This window comes from Peromyscus californicus, unplaced genomic scaffold (genome assembly GCF_007827085.1).
Source record: "Peromyscus californicus insignis strain IS unplaced genomic scaffold, ASM782708v3 Scaffold_4__1_contigs__length_199733344, whole genome shotgun sequence".
NCBI classification, from domain to species: domain Eukaryota; kingdom Metazoa; phylum Chordata; class Mammalia; order Rodentia; family Cricetidae; genus Peromyscus; species Peromyscus californicus.
Window position 1 is genome coordinate 193,100,654 of NW_026294562.1, and position 16,313 is coordinate 193,116,966.

General features: G+C 37.6%; 1 pseudogene; it reads left to right on the forward strand.

Moving 5' to 3' along the window:
* The first annotated feature begins 6,207 nt into the window (after window positions 1-6,207).
* Window positions 6,208-15,984, forward strand: LOC128124271 (zinc finger protein 54-like; annotated as a pseudogene).
* The last annotated feature ends 329 nt before the right edge of the window (window positions 15,985-16,313 follow it).

Sequence of the window (16,313 nt, forward strand, 5' to 3'; positions counted from 1 at the left end):
TAGTTAATCATTTTCATGATAAATTTTATATGCTTCATGCATCTGGTTTTAGAGGACAGGAAATTAATTCTACTAGTCCATAAATCCACCATCTTTGAGATGTGGATTACCAACAAGGAATCTGACTGGACACATTGGCAACAATACAAAGGTGAGAAACCTCAAGGGCTTATTAATATCTCCCATGGAGACATCATTAATTGGAGCCCTTATGGCTTACCTCGAGGAAAATATTCTCCTCGATGGAGTGATATAACTTGAATGGAACTTTGCAAATAAGTTCTACTGTTGATGAACCTATCCAATAGAATGGAGTTGGAATGTCAGGTTCCATATTATAATTTGGCAATTCAGTTCAGACTAATTTGTGAAAATTGGCAAGTGCCTTATGCCCTCTTAAACTTGAAAAATGAAAGGTAAATATTATGATCCTAAGTACACTTTGTCCTTTGAATTGAATCAAAGTCACACTTTTATAACACATATACTTTTACTTTATATATTATTGAAAGGACCTATACAATGAAACCCTAATAATTGTAGTATCACTTGTGAATGTTGTACTCTCCATACATGTATTGATGCTGGTATGTTATTGGATATCATTTCTGAACATTTATATATTCATAGAGCAAAGCCAGTATTATTTACTGTACATGAGAATGGACCACAAGGTATACAATGAAACCCACTTTAATTGTTTTATTGGTAGAGAGTAGAGAAAGGGGGAGTGTGGAGGCCTGTCTGGAAGAAATGTGGTGGGGAGAGGGTGTGGAACAGGCATATACATCTTTATAGGTAGCTCAGCACATGCATATAAGGACTTATGTAGCCATGTCACTCATGTCTATAGATTGCTATAGATTACTTGGCCATGCTGCACATATGTATCCATTACATAGGATGTAAGGCCCAGGGGTGACTAATCATTTTGCCTGAATGTCTCCTTTTTCAAAAGATTCATTTTGAATTCCAAACACCTTCACATGGGCACTCAATGTGTCAGCTGAACTTGAGGGCATCCAATGCCCTCTCTGGCCTCTGCTAGCACTAGGAACACACTGGTGCACAGATATCCATGCAGACAGAACACCTACCAATAAGAAAGCAAACAAAATCCTTATTGGTTCACCAATGAGGTTTTGTTGGTCTCCCAGCTTTTGTTGGTCATTAGCTCCTTACCTATGCTAAAGAGACATTTGTCATTGTTTCCAGAAGAATAGTGTCACACACTAGTTTGCATAGTGCAGTAGTTTACTTTCTTTCCTTTATTCATTCTTTTGGGAACACTGTAATGATTTCCTAAGATGATTCTGTAGTTCTAACTCCCACAGCAGTGTTTGACCTCCTTTCCTCAAATGTATGCCAACCTTAACTATGAATTCTATTCCTGATGATTGATTGACCTTATAACTAGGGAAGTATGGAAGCTTATAAGACCCCTAGTCTGCATTTCCCTAATAGGTATATGACTTTTGATTTTTTTGTTTTGGTTTAGTTTGGATTTGTTGTTGCTGTTTATTGGTTTGTTTTGTTTTTACATTTTAATTTGAATTTATTATATAATTAGAATATTTCTACTCTTGCTTTCCTCTTGACAAATTTTCCCATATACCCTACCTGCTTGGTTTAAATTCCATGGCCTCTTTCACACTAATTGTTATAGTATGTCTTTGTATATTGTGATGGCTATTTTTGGTTGTTAATGACTATATCTGGAGTGTACCATAATCCAGAATTGGAGGGCACACTTGTGATCCAGATCTTGAGGCAAAACAACAACAACAACAACAACAACATGGCTTTGATGTGGATCTTGAGGCAGCATGACCCATGCCTTTGATCCAAACCTTGAGGCTGGAAGGTACATTTTTAATCTGGGTCACACCTTCTACAAGAAGCCTATATACGGACAAGAAGGAATGGTGTGCATTCCTTCTTTGCTTGCTAACCCTTGCCTTGCCAGCACTTCTATTTCTTCACTATCTTTGGAGCCTGGTTCTTTGTGATTCCAGTCCATACAGAAGACCAGCTGTGACACCCAGTCTCAAAGGACTGAGCAACTACTAGATTCCCGGACTTTCCATTCACAACTAGCCCTTGTTGTAATGCAGCCTGTAAGTTTTTCCTGTGAATTTATATATCGAGATATTTCTGTGTGTGTGTGTGAGAGAGAGAGACTGAAACAGAGACCTAGAGACAGAGACCATGAGGGAGAGGGAGACAGACAGATACTGAGAGAAAGAGATATTCATTCCATAAGTTCTGTGACTCTAGAGAACCCTAAGACAGTTGTGGTATCTGAGTGGTTCTAGAGAAAAGGAAGTATAAGGATGCATCTTTTAAGTATTTGGAATAGGTTTTTTAATTCACCAGCACCTTCAAACTCACCAGCACCTTCAATTTCTGAAACCTCTCCATTTACTCTGTCTCCTGGAATCCCAGAGGCTACTAAAAGTCCATGGTGCAAACTATATTTCAAACTTAAAGAGATAAATGTCTTTGATTATCTTTGTTCATCAATAGTGAGTGACTATGGATTTAATGACACTATATAGAAACTTTTGACAGTTTGGGAGGAAATGTTGAAGATGATGCTGCTGGTTGGTTACTCTTAATAACTCTTAATAAAGGATAGGAATAAGTGCATGATAATCTTAATCACCTGCAGGAAGAATGAACTTAGTGATGAAATTGCCCAGATTTAGATGCCAATAAATGGTCTAAGGTTTTCTAAGTGTACCCAGGAAGAGAATCTTCCCTCCAGTAGTCCGAGAGTTTGAGTTTCAAAAAATCAAACTAAAGCCCTTACTATAAGGTGGACTGAATTACATCAAAATTTCAAGTCTCAGCCTCAGATAGTGTAGGCAATTGAAGTAAGGGCATTAATTGATCAAGGATAGTATCCTATAACTTGGGGTGGGGATGTGCGGGAGGACCCTATTATATCTGAGAACTTGAATTCTCAGATTTTCAAGGGTTTATCTTACCTGAGGAAGTAGTACCATGAGCCCCAACCCTTGAAATATTGACCTTTCCGTATATGACTGAGGAAACCAATTCTTCACTATCTGCTAATCCAGAAGTGACATTTTCTGAAGGATATCCCAGGCAAGATAGTACTAACATTTCTCAGGGTCCCACTACTAGTTGGCTGTAGACCTATAATCAAACTTACAGCAAAACAGGCTTAAAAGGGACAATAGAAAGTGTAGTCAATGGGGAAGTGAGCTACAATAGGTAGGAGCTTAATGGTTTTGGTAATTTGTTCAAGCATAAGTCTGAGAAAATGTGTGGGAATGGATGTTAAGAGTGTGGAATAATGTTGGAAGAAAATAAAACTAGATCATGCCGAGTTTATTGATATGGGCCTACTCAGTGGAGATTCTAGGTTTAATACAGAAATTCACATATTTAAAGAAAAAGGTGTGAAAAGTATTTTTGAATGGTTGGCTGAAGCATTTGTCAAAAGCTGGACTACTGAAAGGGATTTGTTTATGCCTAATATCCCTTGGCTGAGTGTTAATGAAGGGAATTAAAGGCTCAGGGAAACTGCAATGCTACAGTGTGTATGCTGTGTAAAACCCAATCATCTCTAATGGGAAGACCCAGAAGACATGCCCTTCACAAGTCCTATAAGATGCAAACCAGTGGTAGGGGTACCAGCACATTTGAAATGTTTCATTGTCATCCTCGTCCTTGTGCCAAACCTTACTGTTGGTGATGATGTTGCTCTACTGGACCAATGAAATGCAGTGAGTTTATTTGGGCTCCAAGGTAACAATGACCAGGTAGCTGCAATGAACTGCCAGAGGCAAGGTGATCATTGTTATCATAATAGGCAACATAGACAAAACAATGTTTGTACTGGCCCATCCCATTATTGTCAGCGCAGGCAAGGTGAATTTTATAGTGGCATGACTCATATGGTGTTTCTAGGCATGAAATAGATAAGAACTCTACAGCACTTCTGTTTGATCTGTATGAGCAGAAAAATTCTCTAACAAATGAAAGAAAGGCTGCATAAGATCATGTAATAGACAATCTTGACAAGTGAATCAGTTTCTAGACTAGAGCCAGTTTGAAGACCTAGACCCACTTGAATGAAGGCCAAATTCCCCTGAGGAAGCATCCTGATAAGAAAACTAAAATTTTTGCAGATAGCCTTTCCCCAGTTCTTCCCCAGAGAGACCATGGCCTTTTACAAGGGTAACTGTACCTTGGGGGAAAGAAACAATCATACTTTCCAGGGTATGTTGGATACTGATTCTGAACTGATGCTGATTCCAGAGGATCCCAAGAAACATGGTGGCCCTCCAGTTAAAGTAGGGGCTTATGGAGGCTAGGTGATTAATGGAGTTTTGGCTGATGTCTCATTCACTGTAGGTCCAGTAGTATTGGTGAAATTATTAAGGCCACTCCACATAGTTAAAGGGAGATTTATTTAATGGCATAACTTACAAATTAAGGGGTAGGTAGGTCGCAGAGTCTAGGGAAGGTGTATCACAGTCCAGCAGTGTTCTTTGGAGCTCTGCTCGGTCCATCTCCACTATCCAGGGTACCGCCACAGAGAGAGCGCCCCCCCAATCCAGATCTCGGGTCCCCAGGCGCCTCCCTTGGCCTCGCCTTGTAGGCTTGACAGTTTCCGAAGTCTCAATGGGGGTTGGAACTTCCAGAACAAAGCTGGAATGGCTACCCACTACATCTCCCCCCTTTTGTCTAAATAAGAAAGTTCTAACCTAATACAAGACTATATACAAAGGAATGGTTATTAAATATTGTCCAAGAATAATGAGGGATAATGACCTAGATAAGATGGAACTACAACCAATGCAAACAATATCAAGCAAGAAACACATACTACAATCCAGAGAAGTATAGAGCATAGGTAAATGACATGTTACAAAGATCATTCCAAAAGGTGCCCTATCCTAAAGAACCTGAATCTAATACTTAATATGTTCTATCTACTAAGTTGTAACTATAACTGCTAGTCTTCAATCCCATCAAAGACCTGAGAAGGAATATAATGGTACCTGAGAAATGGTAGATGGATGCAAGCAACTTTCGAGAATCTTGCGAGAGTAGACCGAGACAGCTGGCAGCCTGGACAGTCACCTAATGTTTCTCAGCATTGTTGGTGCATTCAAATTGGCTACAGGCCTAAAGTATCTGACAGGCCATTTTCAGAAGCAGGAATTCTGAAAGACCATCTTACCCTGTCTTGGCAGAGTACAGTGGTCGCTTTCCTTGTGTCCCGCTTGTCCAGAAAGGACAGCATTGCATTTGTACTGTCAGCCATCGAGGCAAGGGCAGTTCTTTGCCCAGTAGGCCATTTTGTGCCAAGAAGACAAACTTCCAAATGGAAATGTCTTAGAAGCCCAACATTCTCTCAGGATCAAATTGGTGCAGCCAGGAGCAATTGTGTCTCACATCAACAGAATTCTAAGTTATTTAAATGCCATATTCTCTAGGTCTATGAAGTGTTTGAAGATTGCTTGTCCATCTGACCAATGTATCTGTAAATCTGGATAACCTAACTAACGTAACTATAGAGATGACAAGCATAGGTGACTATAAATCTATAAGTCTTATCTACCGAAATAGCCTAAGGACTAAGGCTTCACATAAACAAGGTAAACAGTCTATAAGCAAGTGTATGGTAAAGAATGATGACTTCAAAATTGTGACAATACACAAGATGTTATAACACAGGTAGGAGTATATAGTGCGATCTGCAATATGGCAATAATCTTAAATATATATATCGATATTTATAACAGAGGTAGGAGTATGTAGTGTGATATGCAATATGACAATAATCTTAAATATATATCAATATACCGAATATCCTAAACAGAAGTAGAACCTACATAAAGTATGACAGATATAAATTTACATTTGTATCAATATACAAATATTTCAAATAAGAGTAGAAATATATGTACATTATAACAAATATAGTTCTGTATTTGTATCAATATACAAATTATCTTAAACAGGAATATAAAAATAGTTTACATTTGTATCAACATATAAGAATCCATAACAGTGCAAATTACAGTGCAAATTATTTAAGGCTGGGCCAAGAGAGAGCGCCCCCCCATCCAGATCACGGGTCCCCAGGCGCCTCCCTTGGCCCCGCCTTGTAGGCATGACAGTTGCTGAAGTCTCAATGGGGGTTGGAACTTCCAGAACAAAGCTGAAATGGCTACCCACTACACTGTAGGTCCCCAGACTCATCCTGTGGTTATTGCCCTAAGTACTTTGGCATATCCACTGTTCTTGGTTTTGTCCAGCCCACATTTAGGAGGTCATGTTGGTGAAATTTTATAAACATAGCTTCTGATATTGCTAGGTGTGGTGGTTATTCTTGGTTTTCAAGTTTACTACATCTGATATGAACGAGAATCCAGAAATGGAGGGCATACCTGAGAGACATTATTTTTGCTTATTTGGACATGAATGAATCTACTTTTAGTCTGGAATTTCAGACAGGAAGACAAATGCCATTAATCCACATTTTGAGGCTGAAGTACCATTACCCTTGAATAGGATCGAGATGGAAGGCCACACTTTCTGCTAGAAGACTATATGAAAGAGGAATCATTTTGCTCACTGCCCATTTGTTGGCTCATTTTCTTGCTAACACATCCATTCCTTCACAGGCATTGGAGCCTACTTCTTTGGGATTCCAGCATATTCTGAAAATCAGCCAAGACACTCAAACTGTGGACTAAGCAATACTTGATTTTTAGACTATCTGTTACATCCAGCCATTGTTGGATTACCTTGCCAGCAGCCTCTAAATCATTCTAACAAATTCTCATTATATATATAATGAGATATATCATTTTGATATATGTATCAAACACTAGAGAACATGATGACTACACTAGTAGACACAATCTCACAAAAACTCTCTGGTCTTCTGTCTCTTTTAATCATTATAGCCCCTCTTCAGGTGTGTTTTAAAGATCCATCCAGTGGGCTTGGGATCCACAAATCTTCATTTTGATAAGTTGTGGATTTTTGTTTTGGTCTCTGTTGAAAAGGGAAGTTTCCTTGATTAGGGTCAAAATTTATCTTATTTATGGGTACAAAGAAATGTTTAGTTATTTGTTAGGGATTATGATGTTTTAATAAACTGGTGTTTTTTGGTTGTCCTCCAAGATTCATGTATTCACCAGCACCAGTAGTGTAGACCATTTTTCATTACCTGTCATTGTTTCATTTTTGTGAAGAGAGTCTTAAGTTCATTGAGAGAGTATTAGTTACTTTTTAATGATATTATATGTTCAGACAAATAATGCTTACCTGGAGATAAGAGGGTTGAGCTAGCCACTAGTTAGCCAAGATGCCAAGCACACCTTAATCTTGGTCTTTCCAGGGAGAAAGCAGGAAGATCAGGAGTTGAAGGCCACCTTGGGCTACACGAGATTGAATCAGTCTAAAAAAGACACAGAGGTGGGTGGTGGCTCACACCTATAATCCTAGCACTACAGAGGTAGACAGGGATATAAGGCAGGTGGAGAAAGGATTTTGGCCCTTTCAGTCTTAGAATATATAGAGACAGGTTCCCTCTACCATTTCATTAGAGATTTCATAGAGGTAAGTATTCTCTGGTGGCTGACTGATCCCCTTCTCTGATATTTCAGTTTTTTCCCTCAATATCTGAATATCGGTTCTAAAAATAATGCTAATTAGGATCAAAATACAGGTTTCCACCAAGACATGCTTGCCACTACTGCTTCTACTGCTTTCTTAGGGCTATTGTTCCAGGATGACAGTTGATGTGGTTCATAGGCATCATAGGACTTTTGTTTGGCTCACCTCTTTGGAAGCTTGCATGGTACTTCTGAAACCATGAAAGCTATTGCTCATGGAGCAATTTACATTATTTTGAGACAATGTCTCTGTGTCTTTCCACTTTCCTAGTCTCACTGTGTAAATGTCACTGGCCTTGAACTCATTTCCCTAGCCCAAGCCTCCTGAGTGCTGGGTTAAAAGGCTTGCATGACCTTGCTGAACTATACATAATTTTTTTATCATTATATTTTGTTATTTGCTCTGTAGCCTTTGCTGACCTGGAACTCACTCTGTAGACCAGGCTGGTCTTGAAGGTGGAAGGAGACAGGAGCTCAGCATCTTCCAGTTGGAGAATCTCACAGGTTTAAGAACTAGCCGCTGACTGAGTTGCTTCTCTGATCTTTCAGGTTCCCCCTGATTTCAGACTTGGGGTTTTTACTAATAAGACCAACTAGAATTTGTGTTACAGCTTTTGGTATTAATTTTTTCTGTTTCTTTTTGACCCCTTATATGAAAGGTCAGCAAGTCATCTATTCCTTGTTCCTGAAAGAGAACATCAGAGAAAAGAAACAGAAAGAAATGGCTGATTCTCCAGTATGTATTTTCCAGGTCAGTGGTCATGCCTCGTTTTCTAGAAATGTTATATGTTCAGATATTGCAAACCTTTAGTTTTCTGATACTGACAATATTTTAAATTTTATTATGACAATTGTTGCAAATAAACAGTACACACACACACACACACACTGAAATTAACTGGACTCACTGTACAAGTACTGTACAAATATTGCAATTTTATTTATCTAGACTATTTATTGGGAACATAAGCTCTGGAGTCTTTCAAACAGGGCTTTATGTTTTTATTATCGAATATATTTTTAACAACTTTTCCATCAGAAAAACTGAAAAATTACTTTGGAAGAATCAAAGCTAGAAAATTACTTAGTTTATATACTTTTTCACCACTGCTTCTCATTATCTGCATTCAGTCCTACCTCAATCCAGTTATTTAACCTTTCTTGATCTCTTTTTTCCATGTTCTGCTAAGCCCCTATGCATTTTGTTTCTCATAGACACTTATTTTTGGCCAGTTTCTGCATAAGAGGAAAAATGTGATTTCTTCTTTCTGGCCGAACTTAATATTACACACTCTATGTCTAACCATTTTCCTGCATTTTTCTCTTCAGCTGAATGGTATTCCACTATATATGTGTACAGTCTTCATATAATTAGGTTAATTCTAATACTTTGCCATGTTGAAGGCAGCAGCAGAGAATGTGGAGTGTAAACATCTCTGTAGTGAGGTGTAGAGTTTTCAAATTATGTTTCCAGGAGTGACATTGCTGGGTCATACATTAGTTCTATCTTCAATTTTTTTTAATAATCTTGAAACTCATTACCACACTGAGTGTATAATTTTCACACACCCCCAACCACAGTGAATAAGACTTCCTTTCTCTCCTCACCTTGCCTAACATTTGTTTTCTGGTTAGTTGATGAAAGCCATTCTCAGCCTGGGGTGAGGTGATATTTCAAAGCAATTTTAATTTGGGATTCCATGATGGCATTTTAGGCATACCTAAAAGGTATCCTGAACTCTTTTGCAATATTTATTGGCCATTTGTGTATTTGTCTTTAAAAAATAACTATTCAGCTCCTTTGAGTATCTATAAATGGCAGTATAATTTCCTTGGTATTTAATTTCTGTAATTCTTGGTAAATTCTAGGTATGAGTCCCTGTCAACAATGTCACTGGTACAGATTCTCTTCCATCACTTGGGTGTCTGTGTGCTGTGCTGATTGTTTCCAAACAGAAACTTTTTCTATTCATGTAGTCCAATTGTTTCACTTCCGCTGTTGTTGGTGTTCTTTCTAAAGAATAAGGCCTTGCCTATCCCAATATCCTGATAGATCTTCTCTACATTTTCTAGTTGTCTATGTGTTTCTGATTTAAAATAAGATTTTTGATCCACCTTGAAAGACTTTTGTACAAATGAAATATAAGCATCTAATTACATTCTTCTGCTGTGTTGAGTTTTACCAACATCATGTGTTAAAAAGACTGCATTTTTTTGCTGTATCTTTTTGTCTCCTTTGTCAAATATTAAGTACCTAAGCTTTTCAATTTTTCTCTCTTTCTGGGTCCTCTATCATAATTTCTTATCATTGTCTTTTTTAAATGACTGTACCATGTTGTATTTATGACTACAGGTATACAATATAATTTCAAAATCCACACTTACATGATTTTTGTCCATACAACCTTCTCAAACTATTTGCCCCAAAAAATAAGTATCTCACATGAAATTATGACTAGTAATTTTGAAAAAATTTCCATTTTATCACATGAACAAAAAATACATTGATGTGATGTATAACTGTTGTAGAATAAGGGCTATATCTATATATATTAGTGAGTGAGGTATCCTGTGTCTTGTAGACTTTATTTGTGGGTACTGTCCCATTTCCTTGAATCATGGTTATAAAGAGCTCATATTGAAGCATATGAGAGTTTTCACAACATCTTAGCACTATGTGAACTTAAGAGACAAAGCTTGTTTTTTTTATTGCTAAGTAATACTTGGTTCCTAACACTAAATAGTTTAGGAAACTAGACAGTGCAGAACATGACTTGCACAAGTGTCTTGATCCTACTATGAATATGATGTTCTTGAGTGTAGATTCAGATTGTAGTTGACTTTGTTAAGACTGCAATTGCTGTGAAGAGACACTAAGACCCTGGCACATCTTGCAAAGGAAAGCATTTAATTGAGGAGGCAGTTTACAGTTTCAGAGGTTCAGTCCATTATCATCATGGCTGCATAGAGGCAGACAGAAGGGAGTAGTAGCTGAGAGTCCTATGTCTCCAGGAAACAGGAAGTCAACTGAGTGTCACCTTGAGGGAAGCTTAAACAAAGGAGATCTCCAATCTCACCCCCACAGTGACCCACTTCCTCCAACAAGGCCATACCTACTCCAACAAAGCCACACCTCCTAATAGTGCCACTCCCAATGGTGCCTAATTACATTCAAACTACCACAGTGGTCTACTTTTATTTCTCTTCGGTGTTTAATATCATGGTAATGATGATGACTCCACATGTTTGTTGACACCTGCTATCTGTTTGTCTCAGGAGAATTGCTACTCACATCACACACTTGGTTAGAATGCTCAGCTGGAACATCCCAAACTAGAGAGATCAGAGTTTTGGGTTTTATGTTACGTTTTGTTTTTTGAAACAAGTTGTCTCTGTATAACCCTGTCTTTTCTAGATGTGGCACTGTAGGCCAAACTGGCCTCAAACTCACAGAGGTCCACATATCTTCTTCTCCAAGTGCTTGGATTAAAGGCATGCACCACCACACCTGGCTTGAGAGCAGCATTTTTGTTTCTTCTTTTTTATTGCCCTAACAGGATCCCACTGTGCAGCCACTACTGTCTGGGACTCATTAGGTAGCATTACATAGAATGCATCAGAAATAATGTCTTGAGGACACTGACTGATTGATGTGCACAATCCATCACATTTGATGCAGAAAGAACTTTCCTCAGGATTGCTTTCCCTCAGTCAGTTCCTGTGAGAGTCATGACTCTGCTCCCCAACCCTGAACCTGCAAAGTTTTAAAGCAGAGATTTGTGGAATGAGCTCTGACCACCAGGTTTGCATTTATTCTTGACTCACAACTCAGACAGAATATGTCACCACTATGCAGTTTGACAGTTTGTAATAAAGGAAGAATCATAAACACTGCTAACCTAAAATCTGTTAGACAATACAGGATAACTACTAAAAAGAAACACATTAAAAACTGCAAATTTCAGGCACAAAAATTCTTATATTCTCTCCTGAATTGACCTTCTGAGCACCATGACATTTGAAAAGCACTGAAAAGTGATGGTATTTTTTATACAGTGTAAAAAAAATCCTGCAACAGGACTTCCCTCAATTTTTGTAACTATTCAGAAAGGAAATGTTCTTCAAAACTTCTGAAATTATTGTTTTTGCCTAAGTTCGCATTTTCACAATTTATTAGGAAAATTTTAGATTATATCAAATGTGGTTGATACAGATTTTTCAACCTGCTTGGTAGTGGATCAAAATGCTGATAAAATAATCTCATGTATTACCTGTTCTTGAATGTTAATTTTAAAACTGACAATATGCAATATTATTACACTCATTGTTACTGTGGAAAATAGGCAAACTCTTTGCTTACCTAGTCAAATATAAATTCTACTTTCCATATCTTTACCCTGTAATGGAATGGTATTCTTCCTAGTGTTTAAACATACAACCTGAGCTTGTTAGAATATAATCATGTAAGGCCAAAGAATGCAAGAATTGATTGAGTTGCAGTGTTTTACTATGATCTACAGGTACAGCAATTAAAGCACATTTCCTCATCATGAATTTTCATTCTGAGACATGTACACTGTGATCCTGTGGAACACAAACACCATCCATAATAGATAGTCATACATGTCCAGACCTTAAATGAGTGGGGGTTTTTTTTGTGTATATTGTATGTGAGCCTATTGTGTCATCCAGTTCCACACACTTAGAAAATCTATCATATGATGTGACTATATCGAAATCATCTGATTGAGTAATTGTCTTCATCGTCTACATCCCTCATTTCCTCAGGTCTACTTGCATCCAGGAAAACAATCTGTCTGGTAGCACGTGGTCTAACAACTTTTTTGTTTCAGGGTCCATTGACATTCCAAGATGTGACTGTGGACTTCTCCCAAGAGGAGTGGGAATGCCTGGACTCTGCTCAGAGGGCTTTGTACATTGATGTGATGTTGGAGAATTACAGCAACCTGGTCTCTGTTGGTGAGAACATTTTGCTTCTAAGTAATCATTTTTATATACCTGACTTTATAGGTTGTAAACTCTCTCAAGCTGTAAGAAACAACAGAACACTAGGGAAAGTTTGGTAGTAGAACACTACTTTTTCACAGTATTTAATATGTTTCTTTCCATTTTGCATGTTAGAAGTGTCATGCACCCCTAATTTGGTTCCACAATGCATTCAGAAATTTAGTATCATATAATATTTATACCCATATTTTTAAGCTCCAATTATATCACTGTACCTCACATAGTTTTAATTGTGAGAAAAGCTCAAGATGTGCAAATTGAGAGGTACTTTAGCATATTTATATGCTAAAGATTCTGATGGGAAAGAGCCATTGGAAATCATTCCCAGATTCCTCTACTTTGTGTTTTCTTCATGTACTAACACAGTACTATGTTAGATTTCTGTATTCTTTCTAAAAATTCTAGCATGGGTCATGGGCTACATCACAAAACATGTGGTTAATGAAAGATAGACCTGGACATCTGTCCAGAGCAAATGAGAATGCCCAGGAATGTGGAGAACAGAGAGTATACACAATTATGTTGGGTTAGTGAATTAGCAGGACAACAGCCTTGAAGGCTTCAAGTGAAAGAGAAAGCAAGAGTTGAAAATGGTTTTGTGATATTCAATTCCACTTGAAAAGATTCCTCATCATTAACTTACTGTAGTGTTCTGGCCCCGGGATGCATCCTGCCTGATGTCACTATTAGAAGACATTGGGCCTATTGCACTTGAACTCTGGTGACAGTATGAGTACAAAATGCAATGTTATTTGACTATGTTGACAACAGATTAGAATAATTTTATAGATTATAAGCCTAATGTGGGTTGATGAAGTAGGATTGTTCTTTAATAGCCTTCCTTACTGTCTATCTTTTTTATTACATTCTTCATTTTCTTCCCAGTGGCTGATACTCAGACATCCATCTGGAAAATATTCTCAGGATTTGGTATACAGACTAGACTTGAGAAAAACCATAAAAGTAAAGAAACACAGTCCTGTGTGGAGCTCACACAGTAGAGGATAGAAATCAGCAATAGCTGCCCATGACAGCCCTGCCTCAAATAATCTGATTTCTGGTACCTGCCAGAATACTTGCTTTGCCTCCATTACATAAGAAAATCTAATGTGTTTTTCTAGAAAATAAATAAACCCTGTGATGTTTTTTTTAAGACTTTAACCTTTTAAGGATTCAGGTCTAATGAACAATACTCCTTGTTGCTTATCACTTAGTCAGTATAAATACAGTGACCTGGGATTGGATTAAACTCTTCTTCATCATTTTCTGAGAAGAAATATTTAAATAGAGACAAGTATTCTAAATATAATTAGTCCATGAGCTCTGTCACAAAGCTAACTACTGATTCCACAATTTCCTGATCCATCTTGTGCCATTATCCATTTTTCTATAGGGACAAGTTATTTATTATGAATCACAGGCCCTTGAAGGTTTTTTTGCTGTTTTGTGAGAATACATTGAAATACAGTGAAAGAAAAATATCTAAGTGGTTGCTGGTTGACTTACCTTAAGAGAAAACTGAGGTGGACAGTCATTTATCAAAAGATTAATCATCAGCCCTACTAATCTGAACTGTACTCTTTTACAGGGAACTATTACAAACATGATTCTGTCCATCAACATGTGAAGACTGAAAATGAGTCTTGTCAGTGTAATGAGCTTGGCAAAGTGCTTCATGACCCCTCCACATGTGCTCGTGATAAAACAGGTAAATCTCCAGAAAACTCTAATAACTACAGGTGCAGTAATTATAGGGAGGCCTTTATTGAGTTTTCAAACTCACATAGACATGAAAGCATGCACACTGGAGAAGAACCTTGCAAATCTAAAGACTGTGAGAAATCTTTAAATTTGAGTTCCAACAGTACTCGAGATCAGAGACTCTACATTGCAAAGAAAGAGCACAGGCAGGGAGAATATGATGACTATTTCAGCTCTGCACACAGTCTTCTGAAACAACCATTCTACATTCAAGAGAAAACCCAGCAGTGTGGGAAATGTGAGAAATGCTTCAGTAATTCCTCAAGCCTCAATGTACGTCAGAAAATTCATACTGGAGAGAACTCTTACAAATGTATACAAAGTGACAAATCCTTTACCTGGGACTCATATCTTAGAAGACAAAGTAGGGTTCATACAGGAGAGAGACCTTACAGATGTAAGGAATGTGACAAATCCTTTACCACTTGTGGAAATCTTAGAAGACATCAGAGAATTCACACAGGGGAGAAACCTTACAAATGTATGGAATGTGACAAGTCCTTTAACCAAAACTCACATCTTAGAAAACATCAGAGGGTTCATACTGGAAAGAGACCTTACAGCTGTCAGGAGTGTGGCAAATCTTTGTCTACACTTTCAACTCTTACAAATCATCAGAAACTACATACCGGAGAGAATCTTTACAAATGCAGGGATTGTGACAAATCCTTTACTACAGGCTCACATCTTAGTGTACATCAGAAAATTCATACTGGAGAGAAACCTTACAAATGTGGAGAATGTGACATGTCCTTTATCCAGCGTTCAAATTTTAGAAGACATCAAAGAATCCATACAGGAGAGAGACCTTACAGTTGTAAGGAATGTGATAAATACTTTACCAATTCCTCACATCTTAGAAGACATCAGAGGGTCCACACTGGGGAGAGACCTTACAAATGTATGGAATGTCACATGTCCTTCAAACAGGACTCACAACTTAGAAAACATCAGAGGATTCATACCAGTGAGAGGCCTTACAGATGTAAGCAATATGGCAAATCTTTATCTACTCATTCAACTCTTAGAGAACATCAGAAACTTCATACTGGAGAGAAACCTTACAAATGTAGGGAATGTGACAAATCTTTTAGTATGTGCTCATATCTTAGACAACATCAGAAAATTCATACTAGAGAGAAACCTTACAAACACAAAGACTGTAACCCATCCTTCAATCAGATTTCAACTTAGGAGACATCAGAAACTTCATAATGGAGAGAAACCTTAAAAATGCCTGGAATACGACAAATTCTTTACCTACATGTCAAATCTTAGAAGACATCAGAGAGTACACATTGGAGAGAGATTTTACAGATGTAAGGAATGTGACAAGTCTTTAACTAGCTGCTCATATCTTAGAGCACATCAGAAAATTCATACTGGACAGAAACTTCACAAATGCAAAGACTGTGTCATATCCTGTATCGACCTTTCAATTCTTAGAAGACATCAGACAGTTCATAAGGACTGAAAAATACCATTGTGAACCATGTGACATGGTATTTCTATGGTGTTCTCTGTTTAAAAGGCACAAGTATATGTAATAGAAACATAAAGATAAGAAACTTATGGAAGGGTTTATTGATGTTTTAAATGGTGTAAAATATCAGAGTTTATATTCAAATAAAATTCTACAGCATTAACTGTGTGCATTGTTCTTTATGTGTATGAGTACTTTTGTCTACAAAATTTTCTGTGCACTCCATGTTTGTCTGATACCTATGTAGTCCTGAAGAGGGTATGAGAGTCCCTGAAGCTGTAGATAAATACAGTTGTGAGCTATTGTGTGTGTTGAAAATTGAATCCTAGTCCTCTGGAAGAGCAAACAGTGCTTTTACCCACTAATCCATCTCT